Source organism: Tenrec ecaudatus, chromosome 12 (assembly GCF_050624435.1).
Source record: "Tenrec ecaudatus isolate mTenEca1 chromosome 12, mTenEca1.hap1, whole genome shotgun sequence".
In the NCBI taxonomy this organism is placed as follows: Eukaryota; Metazoa; Chordata; class Mammalia; order Afrosoricida; family Tenrecidae; genus Tenrec; species Tenrec ecaudatus.
Genome location: NC_134541.1, coordinates 82,658,454 through 82,675,606, shown reverse-complemented (window position 1 = coordinate 82,675,606; position 17,153 = coordinate 82,658,454). Strand labels below are relative to the sequence as shown.

General features: G+C 43.6%; 1 protein-coding gene and 1 pseudogene across 1 annotated transcript in view; both read right to left on the bottom strand.

The window, feature by feature from the left end:
- The window catches only part of ANXA11 (annexin A11), a 53,056-nt gene that overhangs the window by 29,147 nt on the left and 6,756 nt on the right, over positions 1-17,153 (bottom strand). The gene's annotated exons all lie outside the window — the stretch shown is intronic.
- On the bottom strand, positions 1,327-1,881 carry LOC142423377 (COX assembly mitochondrial protein 2 homolog pseudogene; annotated as a pseudogene).

The window sequence follows — 17,153 nt, the reverse complement described above, 5'->3', positions numbered from 1 at the left end:
ATCCTCGCTGTCAAGGAGCACTCTGGCTGGACGTGCTCCAAGACAGGAGCAATCTGGCTGGACGTGCTCCAAGACAGGAGCACTCTGGCTGGACGTGCTCCGAGACAGACAGGAGCACTCTGGCTGGACGTGCTCCGAGACAGACAGGAGCACTCTGGCTGGACGTGCTCCGAGACAGACAGGAGCACTCTGGCTGGACGTGCTCCGAGACAGACAGGAGCATTTGTTCTTCTGGCAGTCCATGGTACTTCCACTTGAGCCCTTGGTATCAGCTCATTTTTCCTCTCTCTCCCCAACCTCCCTCCCTCATAAACCCCTGATAATTTATAATTATTTTGTCATGTCGTACACTGTCCAATGTCTCCCTTCACCTACTTTTCTGTTGACCAACCCCCAGGGAGAGAGTTATATGAAGATCCTTGTAATCAGTTCCCACTTTCTACCCTGCCTTCCCCTTAACCTCTTGGTATCACTACTCTCATTGGTCCTGAGGGGTTCATCTGTCCTGAATTCCCTGTGTTTCCAGTTCTTATCTGTACCAGTGTACATCCTCTGCTCTAGCCAGATTTGTAAGATAGAATTGGGATCATGATAGTGGAAGGAGGGGGGTGGGGAAGCATTAAAGAACTAGAGGAAAGTTGTATGTTTCATCAGTGCTATACTGCACCCTGACTGGCTCATCTCCCCCACACCCCCAGACCATGGCACTTTTAATATTCTTTGCCCTTCCTTATTAATTGTGCAGCTTTCATAAGAGGCATGAGGCATGTGCACCTTAGTCTTCAAAGTAGTATCTTTGCTCTTTAACACTTTAAAGAGATTTTGTGCAGCAGATTTATCCAATGTCATTTGTTGATTTATTACTGCTGCTTCTGGAAGCACTGACTGTGGATCCAAGTAAGCTGAAATCCCTGACAGCTTTGATCATTTATCCATCTATCATGATGCTATGTATTGGCCCCGTTGTGAGGATTTTTATTTACTTTACATCCACAGGTGCAGTCCATACTGAAGGCTTCAGGTTTTTATTTTCATCAGCAAGAGTTTCAAGTCCTGCTCCCATGCAGCAAGCAGGATTCTATCAGGTGCACACTGCAGGCTGCTAAAAGCCTCTTCCAATCCAGAGGCGGCATTCTTTTGCAGGCCGTCCAGCCTCCTATATTATCCCCTCAGCATACACGGGAAACTAGTAGGCTCAAAGGTACAACCCTGACGCACACCTTTCCTGATTTTCAACCACTCGGTATGCTCTCTACGACAGTCTCTTGGTCTGTGTGCATGTTTTGCAGGAGCACCATAAAGTGTTCCGGAAAGCCTATTCTCCTCAATGTTAGCTGTAGTTTTTGTTTGTTTGTTTTTAATGATTAAAATAAGCTCTTTTATTGGGGCAATAAGTTACTCAGCGTTAGCTGGTTGTAGACAGGGAAGGTAACACGTTAGAAATGCACTGGCAGGAGGCAAACCACTACGACTTCTAAAGGCTCCACTTGACAAACACAAAGTCCCGGGCCCCCCACTTCTTCAAATACAAAAGCGGGTCACACTTTCCAGTCACAGTATCCTGGAGACCAAATGAAACAGATGATCAACCAAGAGTTTTGAGGACTTCTCTCGGCCAAGGCTTCAGGTGAAACAGGACTTCATTTCCCAGACTCCTCTGAGGGATTCAAGAGTTTCGCATCACATCGCCCACCCGTGCTCGCTGCTCTTGGTCCTCTTTTCCGCGTACTCATTTTTCAGGCATTTTCTCATCTCCCGATCAAGATCCCTGCAATGACCACAGAAGTCCACAACGCTGTGATTTCTGTGGCGGTCCTTTAGCAAGTTCATCAAGGCCGTGCATTCTTCAGTGTATAGGTGTGGAGACGAGTCAGGATGCATCTTTAGAAGATGCAGGATCACAGCAGAGCAACTCGCTCACTGCCACGGTCCCCCACCTTCACGCCGTCCCCCCTTCCACCCCGGCCCCGGCCTGGAGAGGGACGACGAAGATGCCCGCGAGGTCAAAGCCAGGCCACCCGGGCAGCCTTATGACCCACTCAGTACAATGCTTTTACACAGTCAATAAAGCACAAGGAAACAGCTTTCTGAATTCTACGGAAAACACTGAACTTTGCAGGAAGCACCAAAAGAAGAGAGAAGGAACACAGAACCACTGTACCCAAAAGAGCAGGTCACTGTGTAACCAGTTCAGGAGGTAACCAACCTATGGCCAGGAAACAATCGTGCTGAGGAACGAAGACACTGAGGGCATTAATGAGAAACACGGCGCCAGGCGCCGACAGACTACCAAGTGAATGGCGAGCAAGCTGACGAAGCACACTGCAGGAAAACCGGAAGGCTGCTACCCGGCCAGAGGACGGGAATCGATCCATACTTACGCCCATTCCAGAGAAAGGTGACCCAGCAGAATGCAGGAATCAAAGAGCACCGCTAATCTCACATTCCAATGCAATTTGCCGAAGATACGGCAATTAAAAAATGATGGCAACAGTACACCGACAGGAAGAAGAAGGAGTGAAACGAGGGATCTACTTGCTGATGTCAGATGCTCATGACTGAGAGTGGAGTGTGACCGCCAGGTGCCGTCAGGTTGACTCTGACGGACTGACACAGAAGACTACGCCATGCCGTTAGCTTGGCCGTGCTCTTCCCAGGAGGACGGCCACCTATCGTCCTGGGTACCATCTTCAGGTCAGCAGAGAAGTACAGAACAGTCGACACTCCACCCCAGGGACGTTAGCAAAGCGTCTCACTACACCAGAGCCAAAGAGAAAGGCATGAAAACTTTTCAGAGAAAGGACAGAAGTTTGTGCTATGGGGATCAAGAGGCAAAATGAGCGTGAGTTCCTTATACTCACAATGAAAATGAAAAGACAATGGACAGAATCGTCTAAAGTCTGAATGAAAATTATTTTCATGATTTTATAGTCAGTTGAAATAGTTACCAGTTGAGGAAAATGATGGAATAAAGACATTCTCAGACATAAAAAAAAAAAACACATTCCAAACAATCTTCCCTTGCACTCTTCTAATGTGGAGGACAACATGTAGCGCTAAGGGAAGGGAAGTTCTTGTCTGTCACCGCGGGGGATTACAGGTTGCTGTGATGGGGAAGCTATGCTAGTGGTCTTTCAAGTGGCAGCAGTGTCACCAGTGGCAGAAAGCTTTCCACGAACTTCCAGACTGAGACAGAGGAATAGGAGCATCGTTGAAATGCTTCTAAAATAAAAGTGTCCGATGGAAACCTGAGGAGCAGCACAGACCATGGTCTCATGTAGTGCCAAGAGAAGCCCTCACACCGAAAGGCACCTCAAATTTGACTGGCAAAGAGCTACCTCCTCAAAGAAAAATGGACCTTAATGGTATGGGCAGAGTAAAGCTTTTACAACCTTCATTTACAGATGTAGCAAATGATGTGCCTCAAAACGAAAGGCGACGGCTGAACACCCCTCTTAATAATCAGAATGTGGATGTGCTAAGCAAGCATCTCAGAATATTGGAATTCTTCAAAAACTGGACTGGAATGCATTAAAAGTGAAACCATAGGCATCAGGGAGCTGCACTGGACTAGTATCGGCCATTTGTAATTAGTCACATGGTTCACTATGTCAGGAATGACAAATTGAAGAGAAATAATACTTATTGTCAAAGAGCATTTCAAGATCTATTCTAAAGTACAACCCTGTCTGTGATGGGATAACATTCATATGTGCACCAAGAAGAGTTAAGAATTATTAAAATGTACTCAAATTTAATTTCAACTGAAATTCAAATTTATTTAACTCAAGTCAAAGAAATGAAAAACTTTTTACAAACTTCCTGCATCCTGTACTTGATAAAATGTGAGATCATGATGCATGGGTAATTATTGGTGATTAGAATGAGAAAGGTGGAGACAGAGAAATAAGATCCATAGGGCGAAAATATAGCCTTCCTGATGGAAACAATGCCAGAAGTCAAGGGACAGAGCTTTGTTGAGACTAATTCACCACAAACACCTTTTTTCAACAACATAAATGGTGACTAGACAAATGAACGGAGAAACCCTGGTGGCATTGCTAACTACAAGGCCGGTGGTTCAAACCAACCAGTTGGTCCAAAGGGGGAGGGGGAGGAAATTAAGGTATCTGCTCTTATAAAGATTTACAGCCTCAAAAACAATGTAGATTGTCTCTGAATCAGAATCGGCACGTGGAACGTGCCAGCTGGAATACACAGAAATCAAATCCACTCCATCTGTGAAAAGAGACAACAGAGAGGCTCAAGGTCACCAGAGGCCAACTGCAGAATAGACCATCAATTGCTCACACGCAAGTTTGAGCTGAAGCTGAAGAAAATTTAAATTCATTAGTACCAAAGTACAACCTTAAGCATATGCCACTTGAATCAAAAGGCCATCTCAAGAATAGATTTGACACATTGAACACTAATGACCATGAACCAGGTGAATTATGGAATCATACTAAAGATATCATATATGAAGAAAGGTTCATTAAGTAGACAAGAAAGCAAGAAAAGACCAAAATGGATGTCAGAAGAGACTCTAATACTTGCCCTTGAATGGAGAGTAGCAAAAACGAATAAAAGAAAACAATGAAATGAAAGAGCTGAACACAATATAAAGTATTTTTTTTATCATGGAATGCCAGTTCATTTATTTATTTATTTATTTTTAACGGTTTTTGGGGGCTCATACAATTCTTATCACAGTTCATACATATACATACATCAATTGTATAAAGCACATCTGTACAGTCCTTGCCAATACAAAGTATTTTAACAAAATGTGCAAAGCCCTGGAATTGGTAAACCCAAAGGGAAGGACACACTGCATATTGCTTAAGCAGAAAGAACTGAATTAAAATTCAAGCCTCAAATATCAGGTAATGCAGGAAGCAACAAAAAAGGGCAAGGGTGGGGGAGAATATGGAGACACTGCCAAAATAATCAGGTAACATCCAGCCATTTCAGGAGGAGGTATATGATCAAGAAGTCAAAACTGCACTGAAGGCATTGGCAAAAACAAAACAAAACCCACCAAGGTTCTGGCAAATGACAGAATACCAACTGGGATGGGCCAAGAGTAGAAGCACTTACTTGCATATATCAAGATATTTGGAATACAAGTATCTGGCCAAGTAACTGGAATAGATCCATCTTTGTACCCATTCCAAAGAAAGGTCATGCAATGGAAATGTGGAAATTATTGAACAAGATCAGTAATACAATATGCAAGTAATATATTGCTGAAGACAATTTTTTTTTCTTTTGCTGAAGACAATTTAACAGGGAATTCTCAGAAAGTCAAGCTGGATTCAGAAGAGGCCAAGGAATGAAATAGTCACATGGATCTTGGATGAAAGCAGAGAATACCAGAAAGATGTTTACCTGTGTTTTCTTGACTATGCAAAGGCAATTGCCTGTGTGGATCGTGACAAAGTATAGCTGACATTGTGAAGAAGGGAATTCTAGAAAACTTCATTGTGCTGACATGAAAGCTGCCCTAGACAAGAGGTGCTTGTTCAAACTGAAGACACTGGCAGCAAACTGAGGCTGCAGCAATCAAACACAACACGTGGCTATGAAGTGGTTTAAAATTTAAAAATATGTGTGACAGTGTTGAATCTACCATAATTACTCCGTCTGTGTGTTGAGCAAATAATATGAGAAGATCATGTTATCAGGTCTCAGAATTAGAGGACAACTCATTAATAATATGTGATATACAGACGACACCATCTTGTTGGCAGAAAGAGAAAAGAACTTACATACTTATTGAGGAGAATCAATGACTGCGCCCTTCAGTACTAATTATTCTTCAACATGAAACAAAAATGTTCACAAGCGGACTAATGAGCAACACCACGAGAAGTGCTGTCATGAAATTCAGTTTACTTGTATCCACAATCAATGTTCACGTAAGCAGCAGTCAAGAAATCAAATGGTGCCCTGCATTGAACAAATATCTGCTGCAAAATAACTCTTTAGTGTGTTAAAAAACAAAGTGATTTGCAGACTAAAGTGTACTTGATCCAAGTCATGGTATTATCAATCTCCTCACATGCATGTTAAAGCTGGACAATGAATAAGACTGAAGAAAAATTGGTATACTTGGATACTGGTGGATGAAGAAGACATAGAATATAACATGGACTACCAGAAGAATGAACAAACCTATCTTGTAAGGAGTACAGCCAGAATTCTCTTTATAAGGAGGAGGATGGGACTCGGTCCACGTACTTTGAACATTACACAGGCGAGACCAGTCAGGGGAGAAGGGTATTTTGTGTGTTACAGGCTCTGGACTGACACTGTGGCTACACAATGGACACAAGCATAGCAACCACTGTGAGGATGGCCCAGGACCGGGCAGTTTACATTCTGTCATTAAGAGTCAGAACTAACTGGACAGCACTTAGCAGCAACAAAACAAAACAAATAAATAAAGGGAATGTATCCAGGAAGAAGGGGAATCTAAATCAGAAGAATGCGAAAGAAGTCCAAAGACTGAGCAGTAGGCCTCAGGAGCAACCAGTCCAGTTTAGTGCAACAAATACACAGAAAATTAGGACAAAAGCAGAAACCATTATAAATTTTTAGAATATGCAACATGAAGACACGTACTCTTGAACATGTGATCATGGTAATTACTTGGCACAGCACTGAATAGACTTACAGTAGTAATGTAAGTCATTATGATGTGTTTGATGATTAGCTATCCAGGTATGAGGTCAACAAACTTACTTACTCACTGCTAGTCAAAAGGATGAAGTTGAGTCTCCCCAGAAGGACCTTGGAAGAGAGGCCTGGGATTTAGTCCTGAAAAATCAGCCACTGAAAACCACAGGGAGCACAGTTCTCCTCTGACACACATGGAGTCCCCATGAGTAAGAAACAACTTGACAGGAGCTGATTTAATAGCAGTATTAAATGGGTATTCCGCGACCTCTTCCTGATGCTCCTATGACCCAATCCCCGGGAGTGTTCAAATCATTTGGGGAAGGCCCAGTGGTTCAAGCCTAGAACTCTTGAGAGTGTATATCCGAGATCCAAATGGCTGAAGTACTCATCTGCCTGTAATCCCCTGGAAATCACACCTTCAAATAGCAGTTCTCAAAAGTTACTCTCATAAGAATTGTTACAAATTCCCTAGTCAATCACCTACTGTCCCAACAGGCTGAGAGCTGGAAAGGCCTGCCAGAACCGCCAGTTCCCACTGGAGAAGATTCTGTTTTAATCTTCAGATCAGCAGGGCTGTAGGCTCTGCCAAAGGGCCCTGGGCTGTGAGTTAAACTGTTCCACGGAGGGATGGCAAGAAAATCGAAGGACCTCCAGGTAGGCATGGTCTAAGAATCAGGAAATGCACACTAACAGTTAAGCCTTGATCTTGACGTTTCCATCTCCGGGAGTTTTGCTCAAACATTCTCTCCACCTGGCCTGCCTTATCTCCTCTACTCAATCTCCATTGTTTGTTGGTGGTCACTATGAGTCGGAATCAAGTCAATAGCAACAGCTGCTGTTGAGTCAGCCCCTGCCTCCATCCACTGCCTCCATCCACAATGGAACAAAGCACCACTTCACCCTGCACCATCCCCATGCGGTTCAGACCACCATGGACCACAGGTGTTTCACTGGCTGACTTTCAGAAGTAGATCACTAATCCTTCTGCCCATTCTGTCTTCGTCCAAAAGTTCTGTTAAAACCTGTTCAGCATCATAGTAACACAAACGAGATTCCACTGACACATTAGTGGTGACTGCATCCAAGTGGAAAGGATTTCCTGCACAGAAAGTGGGAATTCTCCCACTGATCCACTGCCACCCCCTATACCAGCAGTTCTCAACCTGGGGGTTGAACAACCCTTTCACAGGGCTTGCCTAAGACCATAGGAAAACACATAAGTATTTACATAGTGTTTTGTAATTACTATGTTTTATGTTCAATTGTAACAATGAAAATATGTCCTACATACCAGATACTTACAATATGATTCATAACCGTAGCAAAATTACAGTTATGACGTAGCAACAAAAATAATGTTCTGGTTGGGGAGTTACCACAACATGCGGAACTGTACTAAATTCCCTGTGTCCTGTCCTGGCACTGCTTTACCTCTGAAGTATACATCACAGGTGTCCGTAAGTCTCAGCAGCAAGGCAGAGAGCCTCAGCTTGTATTTGTCTAAGCTCTGCACAAAAAGCCTACAGAAGGTGCTGATCAAACATTCATCTCCCCACTCACATGCCATGAACTAAAAATAGCTGGTGCCACCATCAATCATTAGCCAGGCGGTGCCTCAACCTCTGCCCTGAAAGGGCTGGCACCCAGGCCTCCTCAGCTTGGAGAAACGCCAGTCAAGGCTGCTGTGAGTGCAGCAACAGTGTTGTGACTTGGCCCTTACCCAGAGGTTGAAGTGAATGACCACCAAGTTCTTAAAGACCCCTCTTACAAATTAAAAAAATTTTTTAAAGAATTTTAGTTATGTCAGCATTTTGATTATACAGAAATCCTAGAAGTTGGAGCCTGAGGCACCTTCATAAAAACATCTGCTGAGACAGGTTGACTTAACCAAGGTGAGAAATGAGGCCCACTGGAAAGGAAAAGGGTCCTGCCTGAGGTCTGGAGGGGTCTGGAGCGGGACAGGGCTGAGAGCAGGACAAGGACTTGAGCAAGGTTGCTGATTTGCAGGCCGACACTGCCTGCCTCAGTCAGGCTTCCAACATTCTGAGCTCCACCCCCTTCCCTGGGAACTTGGGAAATGTAAACTAACCTGAGAAAGAGATACAATTGACACACAGCCCACCCCCGCCCCCTGCAAAATATTTCTCATATAATCATGCCACACAGACAGTGTCATTTACTTCAGGAGAGTATCTGTGACATTGCTTCTCTCTAGGTTCAGCTAGCTCCCTAGGAGTTGACAATGATCGCAGAGAGCAAGGGGTTGGCAGCCCTTGTTCTCATCATGCTAGGGTAGGACCTGATATCAGCCCCAGATCAAAGTACCTGAGTGCTCCTGGCAATATGCATCTACCTACAGTTACTTCAAGATGGGTTTGGTGGGTTGGGATGAGGTAGCCTTGCCAAGATCGTCCCCATCCCAAAGTTGGGTCTTAGAGGGGCCACTCTTGATACCATGAGGCAAGATCGGAAGATGGGGAGGGTCCTCCACTGGCACAGTGGGCAACCTGTTGCTGACTACAACAATCCAAAAGCTGCAGTAGCATCAGAGCCCCGAGCAAAGCGGTAGGAGCAGGCCAGCTTATTCACCAGCCCAAGGAAGCAAAGGCTGCCTAGCCTTCCACTGCCTGCTGGTTTGTCACTGTCAACAGGTATCACTTCCACTTCCCAACCTGAGGAACCCCATTGGTCTGTCAGTTTTCTGTGTGTTGCAGTGATGTTGAACACCATGTCGTCACTGCTGTTTCAGATGCCAGCAGGTCACCCAAAGTGAACCGGTTTCAGGGCAGCTTCCAAATGAAGAACAGACACTGACGAAGGACTGTGGTGGGCACGTCAAAGGACGTAGTCGTTGAAAGCCTTTTGTACAGCTTCTAAACACGGTCAGATACTGAAGACCTACTCAATAAAGACAGTGGTGCCACAGGATGGGCCCTCAAGTTGGAAGGGCTCAAAATGTGAACGAAGGGGATCTGCTTTCTTGGAGCAGCGTTAAGCATTGCGATGGGAGTCGGGGAAAGGGTGTGGGAGTGGAGCCTTCGGGGCCTTCCTTTGCTGGTGGGGCGGGACCCAAGGTTAAAAAGAAGCAGCTGCAGAAATCTGCTAGTGATCAGATCTTGGAATGGGGAAAGTACGAATCTAGGAAAACTGGAAGTGGAATAAGACAATTAAGAGCAATGGCGGTCATGTATGGTCATAAAGGCCACTTCAAAATCAGTCTTGAGGTGCAATGCTGTCTGTGAGAAGACCATATCTACCTTCAGGGAAATCCAATCAATACAACTTATATTCATACTGAAGCACCAATCACTAAAGCTAGTGATGAAGAAATTGAAGAATTTTACCAATGATATCAGCCAGAAATTGATCAAACACACAATCAAGATGCATTGAAAGTTACTGGAATGAAAAATGTGGAAACAAAGAGGAAGGAAAACTAGTTGGAAAATATGGACTTAGTGATCAAAATGAAATTGAAGATTGCATGATAGAATTTTGAAAGACCAACAATTTATTCACAGCAAATCTTTTAAACACAAAAGGCAACTATACACATGGATTTCTCCAGCTGGAAATACCCAAAATCAAATCTACTACATCTGTGGGAAGAGACAATGCCAAAGCTCAAACCAGCAGGTGAAACCAGGCTGACTGTGGGGCAGATCATCGATTGCTTATATGTAAATTTCGTTTTAAGCTGAAAAAATACAACAAGCTGATAAGAGCCAAAATCTGCCCTGAGTCTATCATGCTTGAGTTTCAAGAATATAAAAACAGATTTGTGCATTTGACGCATTTCGGAAGACCTCATGGGTTGTGGGAGGACAGCAGGAACATCATTCACAAAGCAAGCCGAAGGTCATGACAAAGAAAAAAGAAAAGATCAAAGTGGATGTCAGAAGAGACTCTGAAACTTGTTATTAAATGTAGAATACCTAAAGCAAATAGAAGAAAGTACGAAGTCAGCGAGCTGAATAGAAAACTTTAAGGGCAGTTCCAGAAGACAATGTAAAATATTACAGTGGCATGTGCATAGACCGAGAGCTGGAAAATCAAAAAAGGAAGAACATGATAGGCATTCCTGAAACTGAAAGAACTAAAGAAAAAATTTAAACCTCAACTTGCAAAACTTGCAAACTATGAAATAATGTAGGGAGCATCCAAAGACTATGGAAAGAATACAGAGTCACCATCCCAAAAAGCACGAGTAGGCATTCCATCATGTCAGGAGGTAGCCCAGGAGCAAGAACCAATGGTGCTGAAGGAAGTTCAAGCTGCACTGAGAGCATTAGCCAGAAACAAGGATCGGGAAATGATAGAATGCCAAAAGAAATGTTTCAACAAACAAGCACTGGAAGACCCGACGCCAGGAAATCTGGAAGACAGCTACTCGGCCAAGTGACTGGAAGGGATCCATACTTTTACTCGTTCCAGAGAAAGAATGTGCAGACTGTAGAACAATATCATTAAAATCATATGCAAGTAAAATTATGTTGAAGATCATCCAAAAATGATTGCAGCAGTACATTAACAGGTAGCTGCCATAGTTTCAGGCCCGATTCGGGACAAGGGATATCACTGCTGATGTCAGAGAGCTCTTGGCTCAAATCAGAGACTACCAGAAAGATGTTTATGTTTGTTGACTATGCCAAGGCACTCAACTGTGTGAACCATAAACAACCTGAGAAGAATGGGAACTCCAGAACACTCCATTGTGCTCATTCAGAACTTATGCATGGATCAAGAGGTAGCTGTGGGAAGGAACTAGGACAAACTGCACGGTTTAAAACCAGCTAGTGTGGTGGAAGGGGTGCCAGCCCCTACCACTAATCACGGGTTTGATAGGCACAATTGTACAGTTGTTATATATAAATATTATAGTAAAGTCACAGAGAGCATGAGAGATAGAAATAATGAATTCGGACACATTTTATAGTAGCATGCTCACCTCCTGGATGGCCATGATCTTACTAGCCAGGTCCGTGCACAGCGTGGGTTGAAGCAAGGTCGGGCGGGGATCCAGCAAGATGCTCGAGGACCTTGTTTATTGCTAACCAAGGGTTATATCTACTTAGGGGGGGCGTGATTACAGGTAACCACACGTCACAGGAAGGGGCAGTACAATAGGTATACACATCATAGGAAGGGAATGTTCGATAGGCATAAGTGGGACAGGAAGGGGATGAGCTAGGGGTGTGTGCATAGGAAGAGGGGGGGGAACTAGAGGCATACATGTGACAAGAAGGGTGGACCCTATATTCATGAGGGCAGCCTAACCTTGGTCACCCTTGGGTGGGCTTGACCTCTCTGGGGTCTACTACAAGGAAACAGACTACTATCCTTATCAGAAGGGAGTGGGCCTACTCATGCAAGCAACAAAGACTGCTAAAAGGACAAGCAAATCTGTCTTGGAAGAAGGACGGCTAGAGTGCTCCTTAGGGGCAAGGATGGCGAGAGTTTGGACATACTGTCAGGAGAGAGCAGGCTCTGGAGGAGGAGGGGTGAAAAAGAGGAAGGCCCTCAAGGAGCTGGATTGACACAGTAGCTGCAACAGTGGGTTCAGGCATAGGAACAATTGTGATGGTGGCTCCGGACAGGGCACTGTTTCATACTGTTGTGACTAAGTCACTCTGAAGTGGACCAACTCAATGGTGCCTGACAACAACCATCGCCTAAGGAATACTGGCTCAGTTAAGAAAAATTGCCAACCGTAAAGTTGATTAACATGAGTTTCAAATTCAGGAGGGTGGTGTTCTAGAGTTTTTTTAAAAAACATTTTATTAGAAGTTCATAGAACTCATCACAATCCATACATATACATACATCAATTGTATAAAGCACATCCGCACATTCCTTGCCCCAGTCATTCTTAAAGCATTTGCTCTCCACTTAAGCCCTTTGCATCAGGTCCTTATTTTTCCCCTTCCCTCCCCGCTTTCCCCTCCCTCATGAGCCCTTGATAATTTATAGATTATGATTTTGTCATATCTTGCCCTATCCGGCGTCTCCCTTCACCCCTTTTCTGTTGTCCGTCCCCCAGGGAGGAGGTCACATGTAGATCCTTGTAATCGGTTCCCCCTTTCCAAACCACTCACCCTCTGCTCCCAGTATCGCCCCTCACCCCCTGGTTCTGAAGGTATCATCCACCCTGGATTCCCTGTGCCTCCAGCTCCTATCTGCACCAGTGTACAACCTCTGCTCTATCCAGACTTGCAAGGTAGAATTTGCTGGCTGCACCTCCACACTCATTCATCTCCTCTTGCTTGGTAGCACAATACTCACTGTGATGCAGCACATACCCAAGCTGCTTTGGAGCTGATTTCAGTTCATGGTTACATCAGGAATATTTCTTGTACATCATCATTCTGCTAGAGGAATCTCTGGGTAGATTTGATCTACCAACATTTTGGTTAATAGCCAAGAGTATTAACTGTTTGCACTACCAGGTACTCCACCACATAGCAATCCCTAAGAAAGAATACATTTCCCAGCTTCCCTGGCAGGTAGGCACAGCCCCATTCATGGGGCAGTGAGAAGGAGCGGTCTTGGCTGGATGTCACAATTAAGAGAATATTTTAAAGCCATGTGACTTAAAATGTGGCCCCAAGACCAGCAGAACCCAGTCAAGCCCACCACAGGCCTTCTTAATCAGAATCTTTAATGATGGGGCCCGATAACCTGTGTTTTAAGAAGTCTTCCCAGTTATTCTTATAGATGTCAAAGTTTATAAACCTGGAACAACATTGCACCTCATGGGGCAGGTAGCTATGGACCCTAGACTTCCACTTCTGAGAACGGATAAACTCCTATCTTAATTCATGGTCAAACCTGTATCTAAGTTGGGGTGGGGGACGGGGGTTGAATAATGAGAAACAACCACGTCAGGAAGATTAAGGAACAGAAAGAAATAACATCAAAACGTGGTTAGTAAACAATAAACAAGAAGTAAAATATATCTGACATACAGTCTGAATTCCTCTGGCTAAAGAGGGAAGCCTAAAGTAGGCCTGCTGTTGCTACTGGTGCCCTTGTCCACCGCCCACTCTTTCAGACACATAGTCCACCGCTCCCATACACATGTGCTGATTACAAGAGAAACCTATTTTTTTAAGCAAGAAAGGAAGATTGAAAATTAAGGATTCACATTCTGACCAGGGATACAACAGAAGGTCCAGATACATTAGGGGAAATGCAGAACAAAACCCAAATCCCTAAAATAAAACTTAGACTTACCGGAACAATAGACACACTAAGGAACCCTGAGTCTATTACCCTAAAATAACCTTTGAACTTGGATTCAAAGCTATCTCTAGAGATCATCCTTCAGCCAAATAGCAGATTGCCTTATGAAACAAACGGTATCACCTGGGTGTAATGGGTTCTCTTAAAGTCACATGAGGCCAAACAGTCAACATTTACCCACAAGCAAAGAGAGAAGACAAAGAGGGGAAGGGAAGCAACATCAGCGGAAACATAACAGAATTGAAATCATGAGAATGCTGACGTGCTGTACAAGTTGTAACCAAGGACATGGAACAATTTGTACAAATATGGTTAAAAGACAATGTAGTTTGCTGTGCCAACTTCCACCTAAAATACAGCAAAAGGCATGTTGTTCATTTTTTTTAAATTAGAGATCAAAAACATAACAGGTACACTTAAAGAAAACTCAGAAGTGGAAATGTTACTATTAAAAATGTGTCCCTAGCTTTGAAGCAACAAAGCCCATATGGAAGAAGCACACCAGCCTGTGTGATCATGAGGTGTTGATGGGATCAAGAATCAGGCATCAAAGAAGAAAAAAAATCACATCATTGAGAATGAGGGGCAATTCGACCTTACAAATCCAGCTAGACCAGAGGATGTACAGTGGTACAGACAGGAACTGGAAACACAGGGAATCCAGGGTGGATGATCCCTTCAGGACCAGTGGTGAGAGTGGCGATACTGGGAGGGTGGAGGGAAGGTGGCAACCAATTACAAGGATCCACATATAAGCCCCTCCCTGGGGGATGAACAACAGAAAAGTGGGTGAAGGGAGATGTCAGACAGTGTAAGACATGACAAAATATAATAATTTATAAATTATCAAGGGTTCATGAAGTGGGGGGGAATGAGAATCTGATACCAAGGGCTCAAGTAGAAAGCAAATATTTTGAGAATGATGAGGGCAACAAATGTACAAATGTGCTCGACACAATGGATGGACGGATGATAATAAGAGTTGTACAAGGCCCCAATAAAATGATTTTTAAAAATGTGTCCCAGACTTTTTGCTAAGCCTGCCTCAGCAGGCCAAGGGTTATTAACACCATTTTAACCACCGTTTGCCTTTGCCTGTGAACACAGGACTTGGAAAACTAGAAGAAATTCATGGTATAACAATGCTCAGAGCAGCCGTTCTCAACCTGGGGTCGCAGCCCCTTCGGGGGTCAAATGACCCTTTCACAGGGGTCGCCCGATTCATAACAGTAGCAAAATTACAGCTATGAAGTAGCAATGAAAATAATTTTACGGTTGGGGGTCACCACAACATGAGGAACTGTATTAAAGGGTCACGGCATTGGGAAGGTTGAGAACTGGCTTAGACCATTTCAGTCTCTTGAAATAGCTAATGTAACATAAAAAAAAAAATTAGGCAGACAAAAGAGCCTTCCCTTAAGCATGTAGATAGCTTCTATTTGGACCTGTGAAATCTCTGGGCACCAAGTCCTGTGGAATATCTACCGCAGCACAACAGAGAAAGGACACCTTTCCGGCTCAGAGGAGGCAGAAAAACGAGCAACGCAAGTGAGAATAAACAGCCCTCGGACCAAAGAGAAAGGAGAGAAGAGGGCCTGGACACAGGCCTAAAGATCACAGGCAAGCATGTTTTCTCCATCCCCCAAAGCTCGCTGTCACATGTACCACGACGGAAACGATGCTCACTGTTATCAGAGTTGGAAACGGGGAGAGGCTGAGTCATCAACAGGAGTTGCTAAGTTAATGCGAGTGTGAATAGAACATGAGACCTCCCTTTGCACCCTTTTGATGGATGCCAAGCTTATGATTTCTGGGCTTTTCACTTATTCCCTTATCAAATGCAGTTACTTATTACTTTTAAGACTGTAGAGGAGGGAGAATTCTATTCTCCCTGAGCTCCAGCCATCTACTCCATAAAACACAGCTAATATGGCACTTAAGGGCAAAAGAATTACCATGGACTACCAAAAATACAAACAAATTTGCCTTGTCCGTCAGATACGAGAATGGCTGGTGTTGAATTCCAAAGAAAAATTTGAGCCTGACGGGGTTTTTTCCTTTTCATTAAAAAAAAGACTGAAATTAAAGAAAATTTAATCTTAAAAGTAGAGTCATAGAAAGAAAAAGGATGAAATTAATGACTATCAGAAAAAAGGTAGAAAAAATATGAAAGGATAAACTAAGCATATCAATTAGGACCCCACTCTTGATAGTGGAGGACGGGGAAAGCCCCAAATCCATCGGCAGTTGCTATGAGGATGAAGCCTCCACTCAGTTCCCTCTGTCCTTGGCCAGGGGTGTAGACAGCCATGCCCTCAGAGTACATAAGAAAGTGAATTAATGTGGACAGAGTTAGGTTAATATTTAACATTTATAATCTGTTTTCCCTTTAGATTCACCTTTAATTTGTTCTAGTTTTCTTTTGGATAGAGTTTTCTTCTGGATTTTATGTGTTTTATTTAGTTATCATTTGGGGTTTGTTTTGTAGTATGATTTTCATCATATGAAATCTAGGATAGAACAATCTAACTAGTAACTAGAATAATAATTTCGTAGGGTTATGGATGGGGAGGGAGTTGGGGAAAGTGGGAAGCTAGTAACAGTAAGTACAAAAATGAAGAAAATATTTGAAAATTGATTGTGGTGACAATTACATAACATTAAAATATAATTTTATTGGGGGCTCGTATAACTCTTATCACAATCCATCCCTCCATCCATTGTGACAACCACATTTATACATTTGTGGCCATCATCATTTTTAAAACATTTTCTTTCTACTAGAGCCCTTGGTATCAGCTCTTCATTTTCCCCCTCCCTCCCCCACCCTCCTTCCCTCATGAACCCTTGATAATTTATAAATTAATATTATTTTTTCATGTCTTACACTGACCAATGTCTCCCTTCACCCACCTTTCTGTTGTCTGTCCCCCTGGGAAGGGGTTATATGTATATCGTTGTGATCAGTTCCCCCTTTCTACCCCACCTTTCCCTTACCTTCCTGGTATGGCTACTCAATATTGTCCTGAGGGGTTTATCAGTCCTGGATTCCCTGCATTTCCAGCTCTTAAGTGTACCTGTGTACATCCTCTTGTAGAGCTGGATTTGTAAGGTAGAATTGGGGTCATGATAGTGGGGGGTTGTGGGGCGGCAGCATTAAAGAACTAGAGGAAAATTGTATGTTTCATCAGTGTTATACTACATCCTGACTGGCTTGTCTCCTCCCC